The sequence below is a fragment of the Diceros bicornis genome, chromosome 12 (assembly GCF_020826845.1).
Source record: "Diceros bicornis minor isolate mBicDic1 chromosome 12, mDicBic1.mat.cur, whole genome shotgun sequence".
NCBI classification, from domain to species: domain Eukaryota; kingdom Metazoa; phylum Chordata; class Mammalia; order Perissodactyla; family Rhinocerotidae; genus Diceros; species Diceros bicornis.
The window spans coordinates 56,944,601-56,962,252 of record NC_080751.1 but is presented as its reverse complement, the minus strand read 5'-3'; the positions used below and the strand labels follow the sequence as shown (position 1 = coordinate 56,962,252).

At 44.5% G+C, this 17,652-nt stretch overlaps 1 protein-coding gene across 16 annotated transcripts in view; it reads right to left on the bottom strand.

Annotated features, from left to right (window-relative positions):
- The window catches only part of DTNB (dystrobrevin beta), a 248,882-nt gene extending 247,840 nt beyond the window's left edge, over positions 1 to 1,042 (bottom strand). For 7 of the 16 annotated variants that reach the window (XM_058551640.1, XM_058551649.1, XM_058551648.1 and 4 more), the window contains exon 1: positions 893 to 1,042. The gene's annotated coding sequence lies outside the window, so the exon portion shown is untranslated. The remainder of the gene's footprint in view (positions 1 to 892) is intronic. The other 9 variants (XM_058551643.1, XM_058551639.1, XM_058551644.1 and 6 more) reach the window with 2 other exon arrangements.
- Positions 1,043 to 17,652: the final 16,610 nt, after the last annotated feature.

The window sequence follows — 17,652 nt, the reverse complement described above, 5'->3', positions numbered from 1 at the left end:
TCTTGCTTTATCCCCAAACCAAGCAATTTATGGCCCCAATTTCCCAGCACCGGGAAAAGATGAACGAGACCTAAAGTGAATAAGGTACGAGACAAAATTCAATGCTGCTTTGTATTTTATACGCATACCTTCACAACCAAAACGTCAGCACCTAAAGAGCAAATTATGGCGTGTTCTACACTATTTTATGGCCCCAGTGCTGACCACGATTCTCCACCCACCGTAGCTAATCAATAAATTTACTAAGAATGCTGGAAGGTCTTCCTAATCGCAAGAAGGCCTGGCACAGGAATTTAACAGCAAGCATTCGTCAGCTGCATCCTCTGTCCTCTCAGGCCACTTTCCTTCCAAGGGTGACCTCGGTGCACAGGTTCACTGTTAGGCGCCTCGGGAAAGAGTGTTTTGGGGTGATCTGAAATAAATTCCCTTCCTCTGCCAGGGCCTGCCTGCCTCACCTGCCCTCTGCCAGGACCTGCCTCCTTCAGCACCTAACGCAGAGCCTCCTCCCAGCGAGCCCGGCTCCAGCAGCATCAGCCCGGTGCCCGCACCTCGGCTCCGCGCGCCGCAGCCACAGCTCGCCCGGGACCCCAGAGACCCCTCCCCGGCCCGGGGCTCGGAGCCCGGCGGCGCCGGCCCGGGACTCCGCTCCATCCCCTCCGCTCGCCCCTCCAGGGCCGGGCGCGCGGCGCCGTCTCCCCTCGCAGCGCGCGCGGTGCAGTGGCCCCGGCTCCCCGCGCGCCGTTCCCGCCGCTCTCGGCCCCGCACCCCCGCAGGCTCCCGAGGTCCGGCCGCTGCGCTGGCTCCTTCCCGCTCCTCGCGGGCGCGAGGCTCCAGCACCGCGCTCCTCTCCCGCAGCCCGCGGCCGCTACCGCGGACCCCCCACCTTACTCACTTCCCGGCCGGAGCTGGGGGCGTCCAGAAGGTCTCCAGCGGCCGCAGCCTCCTCCGCCTATTCCGGCCCGGACCCCACAGCTGAGGCGACGGCAGCGCCCGCTCAGGCCCCGGAGCCGCCCCCGCGGCGAACGTTCCCAGGCGCCCGGCACGCGCAGCGAGCCCGCCCCCGGCGCGAGGGCGCGAGGGCGCGAGGGCGCGAGGGCGCAGGGTGGGGGGCGGGGGGCGGGCGCGCGCCGCCAGCACGAGCGCGCGGCTGGGGGCGGGGCTTCCGCCGCGCCGAGGAGGGGGCGGGCAAGCGGGCCGAGTTCCCTTCGAGCCCCGCCCCTGCGGCCGGGCGGGACCCGCCCCCCCGTCTCGCCCGCGGGTTCCGGGTCGGCGCGGGAAACGTGCCTCCTGGGGGTTTTCCTGCACGCTGGCGGCGGGCGGCGGAGGTGCGTTTCAGATCCACAGGTATTTGCTCGGCCAGCTGGGTGCTCGGCCCGACGTGAGTACAAGGTAAAGAATGCAAAGAACCAACCATATGAATCATTCATCTTCGCCTCGAGCACGAGATCCTGCCCTGAGTGTTTTTTCCAAATTAATTCAACTCAGCAAGTGTTTACTGAGCACCGACTGAGCGCCTCGCGGTGTACCAGGTGCTGTGTGGCTGCACAGTCACGGTCACGGTCCTTGGTCTCGAGGAGCGCATAACTTAGTGGAAAGGCAGCCATGTAAACAACCAGGTCTGGTGACCCGTGCAAAGCCAAGCCACAGGAAGATGCTGTGGGAGCGCAGAGGAGGAAGCGATTACTTCCGCTTGGACGATGCGGAGGGGTTCTTGGAAGAGGTGGCATTTGGATTCAGCCTCAAGGAAAAAAAAGAAAGTCCTAGGAGAAAAAAGGGAAGGCATCAAAATAGCTTGGACAAAGGACAGAGGGTGACCAAGGTTTACCATCTCAGCATCAGTTTTTTTTGTTTTAATATTATCCATTTTTTTAAGTTTTTAATTAATTTTTTTATTGCGGTAACATTTGTTTATAACATTGTATAAATTTCAGGTGTACATCCTTATATTTCTATTTTTGCATAGATTACATCATGTTCACCACCCAAATACTAATTACAATCCATCACCCCACACACGTGCCTAATCACCCCATTAACCCTCCTCCCTCCCCTCCTCCCCTCTGGTAACCACCAATCCAATCTCTGCCTCTGTGTGTTTGTTGTTGTTTTTATCTTCTACTTATGAGTGAGATCATATGGTATTTGACCTTGTCCCTCTGACTTATTTCACTTAGCATAATACCCTCAATGTCCATCCGTGTTATCACAAATGGCTGGATAGAATCCTTTCCAAACTGTGTGAAACATAGAAGATGATGCCAAATTAGGAAGAGCTACTTTTTTTTTTAATGGCTCAAAGAATCATTTTTCTCAACATTATTTAAGGCTCAAACCAGCAGTGTCCTTTAAGAACTATTGGTTGTGAATGAAGGATGTAAGTTCCTAAGCTAAGTGACCCCAAACCAGTATGCTTTGTGCCTGATTTTTTAGTGCTTTTTGGCACCTTATGGTAAGGCAGACCGTGCCACCTCCTGCTGCTGCCTGCCTGCCTGCCTTTAGAACATCCTCTTCCTTCTCCTCTCATCTTCCTATTTTTAAAAAATAACTCCTATGGTGAAGGAAATGCTGGTAACCAACTTTAAGTGAGACTAAATAGGTTCCTCAAAAAAAGATAACCTTTCACACATGAATTTTGTGACTATTTTGCATCCTTAAAAGACTTTTTCACTGGTATACAGGGTCTTGACTATGTCTGAATATGTTAAGATACTCAGAATATAGGTGAGACATCTTGTTTATTCCTTTACCACTCATTGAGCACCAACTGTGTGGGAGGCACTGAGAGGGTAAAACATTGATCTTGTCCTTTGGAGAAAAGATGTGAAAATAGTGTAAAATAAATATGTAAATATTGCTTGCTATATTTGCCCTATTGATTGAAACCAAGGTAATTTCAATATGTGAGCTAGATTCTCATAAACCATTCTGGGAACTAACTAAGCACACTTCTATTAGCATCTCTCCATCTTGGTTCTGGATTTCATCACCTTTCGCATCTTCAGAAAACTTCTTTCAAACGTATTTCAATCATTCTCCCCCTCTCACTCCCAAAATTACCAACCCCTCTTACCCATTGTCCTTTGCCTTCACCATCTATTCATGTTCAAGCTTTTCCTGTCCTAAAGAAAAAGGAAGAAACCCCTCTGTCACTCTAGATTCTGCACTAGTTACTATGCCCTGTCTGTATTTTCCTTTACGAATGCCTTGAAAGTAGCCTACTCACTTCTACCTCTTGAGCAGCTTCTCACTCCTCAACTCATGACTGTGTAGCATCTGTCCCCACCACATCACTGCACTGCTCTCAGTCATTAATGGCTTGCTTAACCCTAAGTGCCACAGGCCATTTGTGAGTCCTCATGTTACTAGAGCTCTTGGTCGCATGTGACAACACAGAGCACTCTACTCTTTCTGAAGCTCCATTGGCCTTCACGACATGATGCATCTCCTAACCCCTCTGACCACTCCTCAGTCTCCAGGGTTCTGTTCTCAACTTTCATTTCACCCCACACATTCTCCCTGAACCGTTTCATCCACTCCCTGTCTTCGTCTGCCACATTTATCAGCAATCCCAAATGTGCTATCTAGCTCAGACCACCCATCTGAGTTCCATATACTCAAAAGCCTACCAGATGTCTCACCTGGATGTCCTAGAGACACCTCAAGCTCTACGTGTCTGAAACTCTTTAGCATTACTGTCCATTTGGTTGCCAGAATCCCAGGGGTCATCCTTGATTCTTTCCTCCCCATCCCCACTACACTCAACAATCCTGTTGATTCTCCTCATAAATAACTCTAGAATCTGTCGCTCTTAGCCCCTCTCACATAGACCAAAGCAATAGCCTTTTATCTTGTCTCCCTCTTGTAGTCTTGTTCCTTCCAATCCGTATTCCATCCTGCACGTCAGAAAAACTTTCAAAGCTTTGCTGCCCAGGATGTCACTGCTCAGCATGGCAAACAAGACTTTCCATTTATCTAGACCTTGCCTATCTTTTCACTTCATCTCTTGTCGCTTCCTACACACACCCCATCCAAACCCCTAGAATGTTCCTACTTTCTCTTGGCTCCGTACCTTTATGCTGTTTCTCTCTCTGTTTGGAATGTCATTTGATTGAATACAAGCAAAGAATGTCCAACATATGTGTAGCTGAAGTTCCACGTATAATGAAACTATAATCCAAGAAACTTTCTGGAAATAAGAAAATGTAAACCTACATAATGAAAAGGCCCACATGTACTTGAGGAAATGACCACAGAATGATCAATTCTGAAAGCTAACATCTTAAAACTATTACACAAAAATAATAATAATAACCTTCAAGACCTCAATGCAAAAAGTTCAAATCGTTTAAAAGGGTAAGAAAATTAGGTTGTAGTACATTAAAGATGGCTGCAAATTCTTTATCACTTCTTTTGATCCAGACTGGCCTAAATGAATTGCTTGACCAATAGAATTTGTGATGTTATGGGACTTCCAAGCCTAGGTCATAAGAAGTCTTGAAGAGTCCACCTGCGTCTTTAGGAACACTTGCTCTTGCTCGCTCTTGAAGCCCTGAGCCACCGTATATAATATCTAACTCCCTGTGGAGAGGTTCTGAGACTACATGGAGAGGAAGAGAGGCCTAGCTGATCCTAGCTGATGTGAGTGAAGTCATCATGAATGCTCTATATCAGTCCAGCCATCAGCTGAATACCACTGAGTGGCCCCAGCTGAAGCCACGTGGAACAGAAGAATCGCCCAGCCACACCCTACCCAAATTCCTGACCCCAGAGATTGTTATTATTAAAATGGTTCTTACTTTAAGCCATTCCTTTTCAGGGTAGGTAGTTTGTTATGGAGTCCGGTAACCAAAATATTTGGCGTCAGATTTCTCAGGAGCAACATACAAAGCAAGGCAATAGTGATGCAGTGTTTTGACATTTTCTAAAAACTCAAGGAAAGAAGATGCAAGCTAAGTATTTTATATCCATCCATCCATGCCGTTTTTCAAGCATCAAAGGCTGTAGAAAAAACTTTTTTAAAAATGCAAGAACTCAAGAAATACTGCACACATAAGCCCATCCTAAGCATTTACTAGAGCAGGAGTCAGCAAATTTTTTCAAAAACATCAGATAGCAAATATTTTGGGTTTGCAGACCTAGCTGTTCAACTCTGTCATTGCAGCACAAAAGCAGCCATAGATGATATGCAAATAAGTGGGTGTGGTTAGGTCCCAAATAAACTAGATTTACAAAAATTGGCAGCAGGCTAGATTTGGCCCATGGTTGTAGATTGCCACTCATATACAAGAGGAAAAGAAATAGAGAAACTTACTTCTCTCAAAAAAGCACAAGGCCCATATGATTTTAAAAAATTGTATTCCATGATCAAGTAGGATTTATGTACTAGTCTGCTAGAACTACCATAATGAAGTACCACAGACTGGTTGGCTTAAAGAACAGAAATTTATTTTCTCACGGTTTTGGAGGCTAGAAGTCCAAGATCAAGGTGTTGGCAGTGTTGGTTTCTTCTGAGGCCTCTCCCCAGGGCTTGTAGATAGCTATCTTCTCCCTGAGTCTTCAGGTGGTCGTTTCTCTGTACTGTGAGGGTCTGTGACCTAATCTCTTCTTATAAGGACACCAGTCATATTGGAGTAAGGCCGACTCTAATGACCTCATTTTAACTTAACTATGTCTTTAAAGACCCTATCTCCAAATACAATCACATTCTGAGGTACTGGAGGTTATTAGGACTTCAACAACCTAAATATAAGAGCTAAAACTATAAAAATTCCTGGAAGAAAACATAGGTGTAAATCTTCATTACGTTGGGTTTGGCAAAGGCTTCTTAGATACAACACCAAAAGCACAAATAACAAAAGAAGAAATAGATAAATTGGACTTTATCAAAATTAAAAACCTTTGTACATCAAAGGACACCATAACAAAAGCGAAAATACAGCCTAAAGAATGGGAGTAAATATTTCCAAATAATATATATGATCAGGGGTTTAGATCCAGAATATATAAACAACACAACAATTATAAAACAAATTATCTGATTGAAAAATGGGGAGGGCCGGCCCCGTGGCTTAGCGGTTAAGTGCGCGCACTCCACTGCTGGCGGCCCGGGTTCGGATCCTGGGCGCGCACCGACGCACCGCTTCTCCGGCCATGCTGAAGCCGGGTCCCACATACAGCAACTAGAAGGATGTGCAACTATGACATACAACTGTGTACTGGGGCTTTGGGGGGAAATAAAATAAATAAATAAAATCTTAAAAAAAAAATGGGGAAAAGATTTGATCAGACATTTCTGCAAAGAGTATATATAGATGGTCAATAAGCACATATAAAGATGCCCAACATGATTAGCTATTAAGGAAATGCAAATCAAAAACAATGAGATTCCACTTTACCCCCACTAGGATGGCTATAATCAAAATCACAGACAATAACAAATGTTGGTGAGGATGTGGAGAAATTGGAACCTGACACAGCGATGGTAGGAAAGTAAAATGGTGCAACTGCTCCGGAAAACAGCTTAGCAGTTCCTCAAAATGTTAAACATGAAGTTATCATATGACCCAGCAATTCTACTTCTAGGTGTATATACCCAAGAGACTTGAAAATATACACCCACACAAAAACCTACACAGAACTGTTCATAGAGTCTTATTCATAATAGCCAAAAGGTGGAAACAACCCAAAACTCCATCAACTGACGAGTGGATAAACAGAAGGTGATAAATTCATCCGTACAATGAAATATTATTCAGCAATAAAAAAAGAATGGAATACATGCTATAACATGGATGAACCTTGAAAAATTATGCTAGGTAAAAGAAGCCAGTCGCAGAATACCACGTATTATTTGATTTTATATGTATGAAATGTCCAGAATAGGCAAATCTATGGAGATAGAAAGTAGATTAGTAGTTGCCAGGGGCTGGAGGGGTTGGAGGGATTGGAGGGATTGGCAAAGGACTGCTAATGGGTATGGGGTTACTTTTGAGTCAATGAAAATGTTCTCAAGTTGATTTGTGGTGATGGTTACACAACTCTGTGAATACGCTAAAAACCACTGAATTGTACACTTTAAATAGGTCAGTTGAAAGGTATGTGAATTATCACTCAATAAATCTAGTTCTTTGAAAAAAGAAAACTATAAAACAAACCTGAAAGACACAAAAGTATGCTTAAACAACACATCTCTTGGTCTTGGTTAAAATATCTCAACCTTCTTAAGATGACAGTTCTCCTTATGTTAATTTATAAATTTAATATGATCCCCCCCAAAATATAAACAAGTTATGTTTTCTGTAGCTAGACAAATTGATTCCAAAGTCCATATGGAAAAACAAACACTCAAGAATAGCCAGTAAAACACTGAAAAGGAAGAGATCCGAAAGGTGACCAGCCCTCCAAATATTAAACATACCACAGAGCCTCTTGAATGAAAACAATGTGGTTCTGGCTCATGAACCAATGTAACCAATGTAACCAAATAGAAGGTATAGCAATCAAACCAGCTACATGTGAAAACCCAGCATATGATAAGCAGTCAAATAGCTGAGGCAAAGAAGGACTTTTTAATAAATAGTGTTGGGGCAACTGGACAGCCATACGCAGCCTCACTCTATTGGTGAGGTTATGGAGAGACAAATATTACTGGACAGAAAGAAAAAGAGTACAACCCTGTGGAGGGGCATTTGGCAGTATCTAATGAAACAATTGGTATGTTTACATTTCAACCTAGCACCCCTACTTCTAGGAATTTATCCTAAAGATAGCTCCAAAAATAATATGTACTCTTATATATGTAAGCTTCTTCATTGTACCATTATTTGTATTTGCAGAATATTGGAAACTACCTAAATGCCCAGACATAGAATAAACTATGGTACTTACACACAATCGACTACTAGGAAGCAATTAAAAGGAATGAAGAATATATTTATGAACTGATTATGTAGTAATTTCCAGGGTATATTATTAACTCATAAAAGCAGGGGTACAAAAGCAAATATATCAAATGTTAACTTTTGTGTAATAAAGACAAGAAATAAGAAAATATAATGGATTTGGTTATTTTAGCAAAAAGAATCACCGGAAAAATCAACCAGAAAGCAATGGAATTGGTTGCCTGTAAGGAGGCGGGCGAGGGAACAGTGTGGAAAGGATAGGGGAGAGAGGGGCAGTTCTGAGTATATCTTTTGGTGTGGTGTTGGCTTTTGAATGCATGTTAATGTTATATCCATTCAAAAAATAAAATTAAATCAATAAGCATAGGGAAAAAATAAAAACCTGTAGCTAAATGAAAACAGAAACAGTATTATTTTGTGTGTGTGTGTGTGAGGAAGATTAGACCTGAGCTAACATCTGTTGCCAAGCCTCCTCTTTTTGCTGAGGAAGATTGGCCCTGGGCTAACATTCATGCCCATCTTCCTCTACTTTATATGTGGGATGCCTGCCACTGCATGGCTTGATGAGTGGTGCGTATGTCCATGCCCAGGATCTGAACCTGCGAACCCTGGGCTGCTGAAGTGGAGCATGCGAACTTAACCACTACATCACCAGGCCAGCCTCTGAAAATAGAAACAAATGAACCCAGTTTTAGGACAAATGAATGACATAATCACAATGAAGAGGGAGAAAAAGGTAAACCAATTAATTTTGAATACAGTGCTTAGATACACCTTCAGTCTAATGCAAACAATAAACTTGGGAAAAAAGAATCAATACCAGGAAAAGAAGAAATACAATGGCCAATAAACATATTTTAAAATATTGATTATCTTTATTGCTAGTATTTACAAGTTAAATCAGCAAAATATTTAAAATTTAATATTCAGTTTTAAAGAATTTTTTGAAGAAATGTAAATTCTACAACCTTTCTGTAAGGTGATTTGGAAATATATATTAAAATCTTTTAAAATGTTGATATCTTTTGACCCAGAAATCCATATCCTTGCAGCTTATTTTATGAAAACATTCAGTGTTGTGTATTTAAATTTATGCATTAGGATATCTTACCAGAGTTACTTCTAAAAACTAAAATTGAAAAAAAAGATACAGGTCTTTGATTAATTAAATTATGAGACATCCACGAGATAGAAGATGCCAAGGCAATTAAAATCACAGTGTAAAAGAATGTTTCATGCCACGGAAAAGTGTCAAATGGCATGTGTAGCATGATTCAAATTTTGCTTAAAAATATGTGAGAGGCAAACAACCCAATAGAAAAAGGGTAAATATACGTATAAACAGATATTTTATAGAAGAGCAAACACATACGGCAAGTAAACATATGAAAAGATCCTCAATTTCATCAGTATTCAGGAAAATGCAAATTAATACTACAATGTCGGGGCCAGCCCGGTGACTTAGCAGTTAAGTGCGCACGCTCCGCTACTGGCGGCCTGGGTTCGGATCCCGGGCGCGCACTGATGCGCTGCTTCTCTGGCCATGCTGAGGCCGTGTCCCACATACAGAAACTAGAAGGCTGTGCAACTATGACATACAACTATCTACTGGGGCTTTGGGGGGAAAAAAGGAGGAGGCTTGGCAATAGATGTTAGCTCAGAGCCGGTCTTCCTCAGCAAAAAGAGGAGGATTAGCAAGATTGTTAGCTCAGGCCTGATCTTCCTCACACACACACAAAAAATACTACAATGTCATACACCTACTAGAAAGGCAAAAATTTTAAAGTCGGACAACTCCAAATGCTGGACAGAAGGTCGATCAGCTGGGAACTCATGCACTGATGCTGAGAGTGTAAACTGGTGCAACCATTTTGGCAATGCCTCATGAAGTTGAAATTTTCCATACTTTATGTACAACGATTTCACCCCAAAGACAGTCTCAACACATGCGCCAAGAGGCATATACAAGCACTGCTTATAATGGCAAAGGACTAAGAACAATCCACATGTCCAGCAAGAATAAATAAATAAATCTTATATCTCCAACAGTGGAAATATTGAACAGCAGCGAAAATGAAAGAACTTCATCTATGTAACACAACGTGGGTAAAGCGAACTGAGGTATTTTTTGAGTCAAAAAAGCAAGAGACATATGATTGTAGTATGATACCATTTTTTTCTTTTTGTGGGGAAGATCAGCCCTGAGCTAACATCTGCCAATCCTCCTCTTTTTGCTGAGGAAGACTGGCTCTGAGCTAACATCCGTGCCCATCTTCCTCTACTTTATATGGGACGCCGCCACAGCATGGTTTGACAAGCCGTGCATCGGTGCGCGCCCGGGATCTGAACGGGCGAACCCGGGGCCACCGCAGTGGAGTGCGCGCATTTAACCACTTGTGCCACCGGGCCAGCCCCATGGTACCATTTTTATAAAGCTTAAAATCAAGTAAACCCAAACAATTCATAAAATTACTTTTATAAAGCAAGGGAATAATAAACCCAACTTCAAGAAAATAGTTACCCTGTGGGAGGAAGTAATTATTGCCAAGTATTCGTAATGTTTTGTTTCTTGGTGTGTGTGTGTATAATGTTACATATATTCTTTTGTGTGTATCAAATATCATATTTTAAAAAGATAAAGGGAAAGAGTTTATGTGTGTGTGAGTGTGTGTTGTGCTCCCTGAATAAAGGACTGGAAGAGTATAAACTGCAATATTAGCAGAGATTATCTCTGGGTGGTAGGATTAAGAGCATTTTAATTTTCTTTGAATTTGTTTATGTTTTCAAAATGTCTTAAATGAACATGTACTTTATTTTTTTTTTGGTGAGGAAAATTGGCCCCGAGCTAACATCTGTGCCAATCTTCCTCTATTTTGTATATGGGATGCCGCCACAACATGGCTTGATGAGTGGTGTGTAGGTTCACACCTGGTGTCCGAACTCATGAACCCTGGGCTGCCAAAGCAGAGCTTGTGAACTTGACCACTACGCCACCAGGCCAGCCCCAAATGTACTTTTTGAAAACAAGAAAAAAATATTTTTAAAAATCTGTGCTAGAACCTGTCCCATTTTCGTTCTGCAGTCTGAACATCCAAGTCTTTTTTTTTTTTTTTTTTGTGAGGAATATCAGCCCTGAGCTAACATCCATGCCAATCCTCCTCTTTTTTGCTGAGGAAGACTGGCCCTAGGCTAACATCTGTGCCCATCTTCCACCACTGTATGTGGGATGCCACCACAGCATGGCCTGACAAGCAGTGCATCGGTGTGCACCTGGGATCTGAACCTGGGCCACCAACAGTGGAGCGTGTGCACTTAACCACTACGCCACGAGGCTGGCCCCTGAACGTCCAAGTCTTAATTTCCATGGTTATAAATGGTCTGGGAAAGAGGTACACAGTGGAATCTCCAAGGTCTCTTGTGACACCAAGTTTGGCCAGGTTGTGAGCTGACGGTGGTGGGAATAAACCTGCAGAAGGCTGTACAGAGCTGTGCAGGAGGGCAGACACTTGCCAGCTGAGCGTCAGTGTGTGCCACAGGAAGGTAATAACAGCTCAAGGAAAAGAATTTAATGAACCTGAAAACCATTCCTTGAAGTCATGGATCCACTGCGCTGTCCCCCACACCCACCAAAAAACCCTAATAACATGCAGGTAAGTATACCGGAAACAAAATATCACAATCCCATCTTTGTATCAAATTATAGTAAACTGACACCATAATGTGTGTCATTCTGTTCTCTGGCAATTACAGATGACATAACAGGACTGGAAAGTGTCCAAAAGAGAGTAATTAAAATGACAAGTGGAAAGAGTGTCCTTTACATGATGGCAAGCAAAAACCACACTCTGGCCTTCAGAGGAAGATGAGCGCTTAGATGCGATATGCCAAAGGTATGCAGAGAACGCAGATGAGGTCACCAAATCATACAACACCAGCAGTGAGAGGTAGCCCTTGGCGGTTGGAAGCAGGAGATTTGGAAGAAATAAATAGGAACTGCTCTTTTGCATGGTGGTGGGTAGCAATGTGGAAATCCTTCCCCCCAGAGGCTGAGTCATTGGTTCTCAGTCTTGTCCAAACGTGGAATGGAGATGGCACAGAAGACAAACGGGATGGCCAGGAAGAGGGGCTGTGCTGGGACAGGGTATTCTTCCTCTCCGTCATGTCTTGGGGATTCTGAGAGTCTGTGACAAAACGCATGGAAAACCTTTATCAACAAAACTCTCTAAGACTTACATCATGGACAGCAGTCGTGTTCTTCAACAAAACTGTCCTCGAGTGTCGTGCTGCAGATGGGACTGGACTGGATAGGTAGCTACACAGACCCACCATGGTATTTTCTGTGTGCTTGTGGTCACAGGAGCAGCTCCCATTCTGCCATACTGTGGAAAGCTCAGGAGGCCAGAGGCTAAATGGCACCCCCAAAGATCCTCAAGAATTATCCCAAGAAGGCAACCCAGAGGCCACAGTATCCAAGGCAGGGTATCTCCTAGGTTTTGCTAGTTTACCAAAGGGTAATTATTTATCTGGTGTTTTCAGACACTTCAAAAGATCAACAAACTCTATGTTGACTAAACTTCCTTAAGTGGCTCAAGATTAGTAATTCCAGCTGTTCTCCTTCTGGCTGCATACCAATCACCTGGTATGCTTTTGAAAACATACCTACATCTGGGCCCCACCCTAGATGAACTAAATTTTTTAAGGTGCCCCCAAGTGATCTGATGTGTAGCCAAAGTGGAGAACCACTGTGCTTCTCCATTTACTTTTTTTCCCCCCAAAGCCCCAGTAGATAGCTGTATGTCATAGCTTCACATCCTTCCAGTTGCTGTATGTGGGACGCGGCCTCAGCATGGCCGGAGAAACGGTGCCTCGGTGCGAGCCCGGGATCCGAACCCGGGCCGCCAGCAGCAGAGCGCGCGCACTTAACCGCTAAGCCATGGGGCCGGCCCTGCTTCTCCATTTATTAAAGTTAATTATTTGAAGAGATTCTGGTTGTAGGAAGAGTGCAAAGGGCATTTGGTGACCAAGGGTGGAAGGAAGAAGACAATTCTGCCAGCTCACTAGTGCCTACATGAGCTTGAATACTGTCCAGGCTGTTCCTGCATGGGTGGTGGGGGAGGGGCGGGAAGGGAGGCTGAGCTGCTTCGCATTCCGGAACGCTGCCAGACAGCCTTGGACATCGGAAATATAAATTTCTCAGGTCCTTGTCATCATGTGAGGAAGCAAAAAGAACTATGCATTCCCCTTCCTCTTCTACCCCAACTTTTGTGCCCCTCTCTAGAACTGGAGAGAAGGAGCATGAGACCAGCAGGCCCCAGGAACAGGAAAGCGCTTTCTTGTCGCAAATGCTGAGCTGTTCTATCTCTTTTTGCTTCTCAACATTTACTAACTTCCTTGTCATGGGGTCAGCGTCTTCTGCTCAGTGCCTCAGCACATTCGCGTTCCTCTTCTCAGCATTTCAGAGCTCGGCCTGTAGCAGCCCAGCACCTTTTGTTGTTGCTCGGAACGAATACTTTCAGTGCCTGGATCACTGCCATTGAGTGCTTCTCTGGGCCTCCCCAGGGGCCTCTGTGGCTTCATTTCATGTCATATTGAAGGCGCTTCCAGTATAGGTTAAAACCACTGTGTGCCTAGAAAAGTTCCTCATTTTTCTCACGTTGAGATCTTTTGCAAAGACGCAGGAGCAAAGAGCCCAAATTGCAACAAGGAAAAAAGTCTGCCCTTTGGCAGTGGAGGGGCCCCCACAGCTAGAGCAAACTATGTGGACACAGGGAAACCCAAGTCCCACTCTCCCTGCTGGCAACTTCCCAGCACCCTACACCAAGCTCTGGGCTCTCCCTTGGGGTAGACAGCCCACTTCCTTTACTTCTCCCTCATATATGCAACACTAGCTCTTCCCTTGCTTTGAACGCAAAACCACTTCACTGTAGGGTGAGGAAATCTCTAGAAACAAACTTCATCCGTAGGGGCAATCTCAGGTACCCAGATGACCCACTGGGTGCAGTTTGATTTGATTTGCTGAGGCTTTTAAAGACATATCTATCACTCACTTATTTCTCCAGCCTTTTTGTTTCCTACCTCCACATCTGCTAACTCTTACACACATCAAATGTTAATTTCCTACCTCATTCATTTGACTTCACACCTTCACGGACACTATTACCACCTAGATCGTCCTCTATTGTCTCCATCAATATCTGTCCATAACCTGTTTCAAGATCCAACTCAAACTTCACCTTCTCTAAGGGGACTGCTTTCTAAGAGTTAACCTCACTCGACTCTGATCACTTCTATGTTGTATCCACTTCACCTTCAGGCCCAGTTGTTGTGTATTCATTTTTGCATTTGTTGACATGTTGCTTAATAAGTAGTTTGCATCATTTCATGTGTGCCCGTTCTGTTTCCTCAACTAGATTTCAAGTTCCCCAAACCCAGGACTCATGGTCAGAACACACGATAAAGAGCTGTGGCCGTGAGTGATGAGAGGTAGAGCTCAGGGTTGGGTTGGGCCTCAGAGGGTCTGCACCCAGCTGGGATGCAGGTGTTAAGTGTGATTATGATGGACAAGACTTTTTTTCTATATGTGGACTCACACAGTTTAAGCCACATTCCCACCAGAAACTTAGAGAACAGTGTTTACATGTCACAGAAGAAGCAAACGACAGACAAAATGACAGACCAGAGGGGACAGAGGATGCCCAGGGCACTGAAGGCCTAGATGAAGAGTGTCGGCTGTGAGGGTGCAGGGAGTGTAGCTGGGTGAGGCGGCTGGGGGTGAGGGTTGTCTCAAACTAAGCGTTGAGGGTGGGGCAGAAGCCAGACTAGAAGGAGCTGAGAGCACAGTCACAAAGTGGGGACAAACTTTGATAACTTTTTCATTAGCTTTGGTGTAAGGAGAAGAGAGTTGGGCTGGCAACCCGAATGGGTCAGCAGGGTCGAGGGAAAGTGTTTTAGGGTTCGGACCGTGGAGCAGGGTCGTAGTAAGAAGATGGAGGCTGAAAGGACAGCTGAGCACAGATGCCCTGGAGGAGCGACCCGGGCATTGGTGACGTCAGCTCTATCGGGAGAGAGACACTTGATCCTCCAAGACAGTGCTGTTTAAAAAATTTATTTTAAACAACAGAAACTTTCCTTCAGGCAAACCTTATTCAGAACCCCAATATGTAAAATCATTGATGCTGAGTTGAAATAGGGGACGGAGAATGTCATGGAAGGCCTTCGTTGCCCTGGGGCATCAGCTCCAGGCAAAGCAAAAAGAGCAGGTGGAGGCAAGATGGAGAATAACATAACGAAATTAGTGAAGTAGAAAGGGAGATAGTTTGCTGTGGGTATGATGGCGATGTTGAAACACTGAAAGCTTAGAGAAAGCAGCAAGAATTTGGAGGAGTCATAGTGAAAAATGAGCTACTGATTCAACCTGAGCTGCAAAACATGGGATTTCCAAGCAACCCAGAGGGCCCTGTCGAGTTAGAGAGCGTGAGTCAGAAGTGCGGCCCGCTGGGTGCAGCTTTTCTCCTGCAAGGTCGGCAGCCTCCAGCAGAAGCAGCGCATGGCAGTGATTATCCAGGTTGGGGGCTGACACAAGTCTAATGGAAGGTTGGGACGTGAGGGGATTTCAGGAGCTTTCAAGGACATACTGGCGAGAGCCAGCCTTTTAGGGGGTCCTCTCTTTGCCAAGCCAGACAGCAGGGCTTTCTGTGGTGCCCAGGGACGCACTCCTTTGGCTGCTATCAGTGGGAGACAAGGCTGCTTTCAAATTTGGGACACTCACAGCTTTGGACTCGAATTTTCAGTGAGATCTGTAAAAAATTTTTTAAATTGTATATAACATAAAATTTGCCATTTTAGCCATTTTTAAAAGTACAGTTCTGCGGCATTAAATACATTCACATTGTTGTGCAACTATACCGCCATCCATTTCCAGAACTTGTCCATCATCCCCAACTGAAATTCTATTAAATTCCATTAAGAACTAATTTTCCATTTCTCCCTCCCCGCTGGCCCCTGGTAACCACTGTTCTACTTTCTGTCTCTATGAATTTGATTACTCTAAGTTTCTCATGTAAGTGAAACCATACAATAAGTATCTTTTTTGTGACTGGCTTATTTCTCTTAGCATGTCTTCAAAGTTCATCCATGCTATAGCATGTGTCAGGATTTCTGTCCTTCTTGAGGCTGAATAATATTCCATTGTGTGTATACACATTTTGTTGATCCACTCATCAGTGAATGGATATTTGAGATGCTTCCACTTTTTTGGCTGTTGTGAATAATGCTGCTACAAATATTCACATAAAAATATCTGTTCAGTCCCTGTTTTCAATTCTTTGGTGCATTTACCCAGAAGTGGAATTGCCCATGATATATCTTTTAACACAATATACATAACTGAATAAAAATAGATCAATACAACTTTGACCAAAGTGGGTGGTGCTGGGTGTGTGGCAGCTAGGGCATGGAGAGCTGGGTACCAACACCCCTGCCTGGGCAGGGCTGATGGCATGGCAGCCACTCATAGAGCCCTAGACGGGGATGTCTGATTTAGACTTTTAGAATTCAAGGCCTGACCCTAGAAGGACATTTGGCCATTTCAGTTTCAGGAAAGAAAGGAGCCATGCCAGGCTTCCAAAGCACCATTCCTGTGGGTGAACTCACACACATGGCTGTGTGAAGCATGAAGTACACAAACAGCTGTGGCTTGGGCACAGATGATAAAAACAGAGCTGGTCATTGGTAAAAATAAAGCCAAGTTGTGATGAAGCCCCTAGCCTTCCCTTTCTGGTATTGTTTGTATGTCGAAGCACAGGCTTTGCAGTCAAGGCAGCCTTCTCTTAAAATCTGTGCTCCACTAGTCGTAGCTCTCTCATCTTGAGCAGGTCATTCTATCTCCCTGCTTCTGTTTCCTCATCTGTAAATTGGGTAGCTAATGAGATATGTATGTGTAAGTGCTTATTAACATAGAATCTAGCGCAGACTGTCAGTAAATGTCGGTTTCTGTTTTTCCCTTCCCAGTGGCCCCCCTCCCTCTCTTGGACTTCAGGAGCCTAGGACCCCTCTGCTCTCTGGCTACCTTCCCAGGTAGCTTTAAGCTACCAGAAAAAGAAAAAGGTGAAACACTGCACCTTCGCCTTCCAGTCATGAAACAAGCCCATTGCGGGTACACACACTAAACTACATTCATACTTTACTCGTTTATGAATCAGAGGTCGGATCTAATTTACAAATGCAATGTCTGAGTCATCAGCAATAAACCATTGTAACTAGAGATTACTGCTTACTATTATTCATGATTAAATACTATGTGGCAGAATAATTAGAAGGCACCATTAAATATATCACATTCATTGGTTTGATGGACTGACTAGAACACTAACTCTGCACATTTAGCCTCATGTCATAGAGCAAAGCACAGACAAGATCACAGAGGAGGCCTGGAAAAGTGTCCTTTGGGAGGGGACCCATGAAGGACCCAAATGACCGAGGGTGAGACACCCATGCTGGTTTTCAGAAAGGCTGAAAAATGGGAGCTGGAAGTAGACTCAGCAGCTGCCAGACACGGTGTTCAGAATAGCTCCTGCTCTGTTTTAAGTTCTGACGGGAGAGCAATTCTACTCGAGGCAGAATGGACTGGCTGAGAGGACATGGGACCCAGTGATAAGACATGCCTGGGGGGCGGAGTGGAGGTAGCACATGGGGCAGACCCAGCAGGAGGTGAGAGGAGAGGGCCCACACAGTATTGGTGGAGGGGGTGCTT